Source organism: Hipposideros armiger, unplaced genomic scaffold (genome assembly GCF_001890085.2).
Source record: "Hipposideros armiger isolate ML-2016 unplaced genomic scaffold, ASM189008v1 scaffold_246, whole genome shotgun sequence".
In the NCBI taxonomy this organism is placed as follows: domain Eukaryota; kingdom Metazoa; phylum Chordata; class Mammalia; order Chiroptera; family Hipposideridae; genus Hipposideros; species Hipposideros armiger.
Genome location: NW_017731596.1, coordinates 1,841,584 through 1,846,127, shown reverse-complemented (window position 1 = coordinate 1,846,127; position 4,544 = coordinate 1,841,584). Strand labels below are relative to the sequence as shown.

General features: G+C 47.8%; 1 protein-coding gene across 2 annotated transcripts in view; it reads right to left on the bottom strand.

The window, feature by feature from the left end:
* Positions 1–1,300, bottom strand: part of KCNJ6 (potassium inwardly rectifying channel subfamily J member 6) — a 259,728-nt gene extending 258,428 nt beyond the window's left edge. Inside the window, exon 1 of one of the 2 annotated variants that reach the window (XM_019655780.1) lies at positions 433–1,300. The gene's annotated coding sequence lies outside the window, so the exon portion shown is untranslated. The remainder of the gene's footprint in view (positions 1–432) is intronic. The other variant, XM_019655778.1, reaches the window with a different exon arrangement.
* Between the last annotated feature and the right edge of the window lie 3,244 nt (positions 1,301–4,544).

Genomic DNA, 4,544 nt, shown 5'->3' with positions numbered 1-4,544 from the left:
CCCCCCATGCAAAGAACAAGGATCCAGCTTTCCACAAGACAATGGGCTTTTCCCAACTGTAAAGGACTACACCGCAAGCCGCCCCTGCCAGTTAATCAGTGCATTCATTTCATCTTTGCCAAAGGATGTTGCAAGGATGCCTGCAACAACTGACAGGGTTCCTCCGAGCCCAGGGCATGCAGACCCCTCCTCTCCCCACCCCCCTTGCGAGTTTTCAGTTGCTAATGAGAACCGTATGAAACAGATTTCCTTTCTGTTATGTAACCGCGTCTCCCTTTCCCCTGACTTGGGCAGCTGGTTTCTCATTAGAGTGGGTATGCATGCAGAGGCAGCGGCGACTGGGGAGGGGGAGGTGGAGACCCGAGGGCTGGGAACGTCTTGCCCAGACTGATGCCAGCTTCTCGCCTTCGAGCAACTCAGCACACCGCTTACCTGCTGCGGACGGGGTGATTTCACTCAATCATGATCTCCTCTCTTGGAACGGAGCAAGATTTAATCATTCACGACACGATGGATGGCGCGGAGAAGAAATAAAAAAAAGAAAAGAAAAACAAAAACAAAACAAGAAAGCCTGGAATCAGATGGTCAAATGTCACAGCAGCCCCGGGAGGCTGTCAGGAGACTCCATTCTCCTCGCGGTGCATCCAGCTCTGGGGCTCGCTTCCCGGTCCCCGCGGATCCCACCCCTCCGCCCGCGCGACCTCTCCGGCCAGGTGCGGCGGTCTTCGAACTGGCTCCCTCTGGCCGAGAGCGGAGAGGAGGGGTGGGCGCGGGGGCCAAAGGAGGGGCGGAGGGGTGTGCGTTTGGGCAGGGACAGGGAAAGGGGGAAAAGGCAAGAGTGGTGGAAGAAAAAAATCCCCGGCTGGGAGAAAAGTGATGGACCACGCAGGGAGACGTCATGAAAGCTGCAGCTTCAGTGAATGCTACTCAATTCCAGCCGACTGGCTGAGCCCGGCTGTCAGCGCAAGAACCGACGCGGCGCTGGGGATGAAAGCGAGCGCAGCGCCGCGCGCTGGAGAGAAGCGGCCACACAGCGCGTTCCAGAGAGGCGGGGGCGGGGAGAGATGGAACCCGAGACCCGGAGACGCCACCCGCCGCCCACCTGCACCTTTGTTGTTGCGCTGAGTGGACCGGGTTGGGAGGGCGGACGCTTCAGCGACCCCTCCCCAAACCTGAGCTGGCGCGGAAACAACCAAACCAACCCCCGCCCCTCCGACACGAAACTGGAAACTCGGGGCGCTCGGGGCTGGGGGGAATCTTTGGGTTTAGCCTTCCAGGTCTCACCTTTACCCTCTTGTCGCTAAGTAATTGATTCCCAGAGAAAAGCCTGGAAAGCAGGAAAGAGCGGCAGCTCGGGGACCAGCTTTTCTCTGCTGGTTGGAGGGGCTACTTTTTAAAGGTTTTGTGACACTAGGAGAAAGATGGTCTTGTCACTGTCTCCTTCTGGGCTGAAATACAGAGTCCACCCAGGGCGCAGGAGCTGGAGTGCGCAGTGACCAAGTGTCCGGGAGGGGGCGCAGCGAGCGGGCTGGGCGGGAGAGGAGGGGCCGCGCTCCAGGGCTTTGCCGGCACGGGTCAGGACTCAGCTGGCGCCTCCATTCAGCCTGTCCTGTCGGCTGGAACCAGGGCCCCCTTGCTGCTCTACCCAACCCACCCTGACGTCTCTGTGTGGTGGCATTGGAGAAGGAGAATGGGACTAGGGCCTTTTTCATGCATAATCCATGTTGCGTTCAAAGTTGACTCTGCCCTGGCTTGGACAATCGCCCACTCCCTCCTTTGATTTTTAACTTGCTTTTCGTTGTTATTCCAGGAAGCACCTTACCGTGTTCCTCGCTGCACCCCCTCTTTTTCTTATGTTCATCACAAACAATATTTCCACATTTCCAAAGCCTTTCCACAACTTACTTCTACTTCTGTACAGTCCACGCTTTCATGCCATCTTTTCCCTAAAGATAAATGGCTTGACAATTACATTGCCAAGAGCAATGAATACTATTGGTTAATAATTTGGTAATGGCCCTTTCAAGAACTGGCTGCTCATGTGCCACTTTGTAAAGTGGCTTTCCTTCCACAAGATGCAGAATCTCTGTCTCCAAGAAGAAGACCCCATTCCATAGGAAGGACTGATAGAGACTTCTTCTTCCCAAGATTATTTATTAATAATGCATTCTAATTAAACAGCAGTCAGCCCCTCAAGAATGCTGTCTGCTCTGCAGGCGTCTGGTATGGAGAGGCATTTCCCTCAATTTGCACTGCCAGGTGTGTACAAATCAACCCCCACACACATCCTTGAGCTCTTATTGTTGATTTTCCTCAAGAGATTGCTGTTACTTCTGAGTCACAGGTCCCATGTACTAAAAATATTAGCACGTGCAATGTGAGATTTTTATGCTCCATAGTGCTTGCTGGATCAGATATAAAGAGTAACACAGAACAACTGGACTCAGTCAACAACCTCTGAGGAATCTCAGAGTAAGGTCGCAAGATGCAGGATTTCGGTGCAAACAGCCCTTGGGCATTGAAAGGATGACTCACATTGACGGCTTGTCTAAAGAGCATTCGGTTTGATCCGTGAAGCTGCAAAGGCTTTGCCCACTAATTTTGATTGTGTAAGTTCCTACCAATAGAAGGATTTCACAAAGCTTATTTCTTACGAGACATCAGGTTAAACAAGCAAGGTCAAGAGAGCATAGGAACCTATAATATTTGTCTTCTTTGAATACTTTGCAAACGCCCCTGATTGGGAAGAGCTGCCAGGGTGATGTGGCTGCAGCGCCTCCTCAGTGGTGTAGGCGCTTGTGTTGAATGAGATGGATCACATAAACATGGCATGGCCTTTGGTTAACACTAGAGACAGGGGGAGCAATTGGCTTAACTGAATTCGTTTACTCGCGACATGGGTGTAACTGGGAGTCTCAGCGACACTAGAAAACCAGGCCAGCTGGGCTTCTGAGCTGCACATGGCAGGCCCTCTGAGCACCCAAGAGCCCTGTCTGTCAGGCTACACTGTGTTCAGCATGCCTGGAATCTCACTCATATATCTATTTTATGATTTCAGATGAAGGCAAGGCTGGGGTTGGGGGACTCCCAAGCCTTTAGCTCTGTTCATCTCTGGGTAGGTCAGTGCTCCAAAGTTGATGAAGATGGTGGCTTCTTGGATTGATCAATTCTCTTTTATAGATGAGGCTGGATTTTCGCTCACTGTAATGGAGGCTTTTTAGCAGCAAAATTGCCAGACTGAATTATCTCGATTGGGTATCGTTTGCTGCGGGTAATCTCGTTTTTCTCCATCACTGATGGTGGCAGTCTACAATCCAAGTCTGTCTCTTTTGCCCACGTGTAGCTCTGACCCTGCTTTGGGCAGCCCGCCAGTACAGCTAAGGTGGGTGGTGGTTTCAGGTCTCTGTCTTGTCTATAGTTCTGTCTAGTTAATTCTTTTGTTAAGTTTTTAAATCTATTTAATTCTTTTTTTTTTTTCTAATCTGTCATCTTGGACCTCCCCCCAGTTTCTGTCTGCTTGTTTCATATTTAAGACCTTAGGCTGCTGTGGCGACTCAGTTTTTCTTCCATTTCACTTCCTCCACCCACCTCTTCTACCATGAATCAACAACAAAATCAACACAAAAAAAATCTTTAAAATGCAGAGATGGGTCTATCATTTTCAAATAACTTATTTTAACTACAAAAGGACATCTTCAAGAAAAAGAAATTTAAAAATTATTCTATTTTACAGCTCTACTTCGAATGGACTAGATGGATTTCATCCATGTTTTTTATTTAGGCAATATCTATAAATAACTATTGTATTTCCTTTCTGGGTTTTGATTATAAATTTGGACATGCATTCTTAATAGATATCTACAGGTGTAAACAATTCAGTACTTTTGCTAAGAAGGGGGTTTCAGGTGGTTTTCAGCTCCATAACATGCTAGGCACTTTGGTGTTGATCTTTAGCATTTTTATTCTCCAATTATTCAGTTATTACTTCCCTCTTTTTGATACACTTTCATCTCCTACACATTTTCCTTACTTTAGAATTCCTTTCACTCACTATTCCTACTAATCTTAAATTATATGCTTATAAACATCTCGAAATTATACCTTTTTATTTTTGTTCCACGACTTGATAAATGAGTGTAATCTGAAGACTCATTTGATAAGTTTTTTCTTCTAGACTGTTTTATTAGTTCATCGTGTAGGTGTCATCTTTTTGAATTGCAGTGAATCCCAAGGAATTCTTTAAAATGAAATTTAAAAAATCGTGATAGCTTCAAATATGTTATATTTGAAATACAATATTTCAGAAGACGACAGGAGGTGCATAAATTAGACTTCCTGTACCTCTTACTGGAAATAATTTAACTAACATGAAATCTGCACAACAAAAATATAGAAGGCCAGGGGCCGGCCGAGTGGCACGATGGTTAAGAGCTGGCTTGGGATGCCAGAGAGCCCCGGTTCGGATCCCACATATGAGGGCCAGTGACACTGCCCTCCACAGCTAAGATGCTGAACAACAGCTCAACCTGGAACTGGGCTGCTGT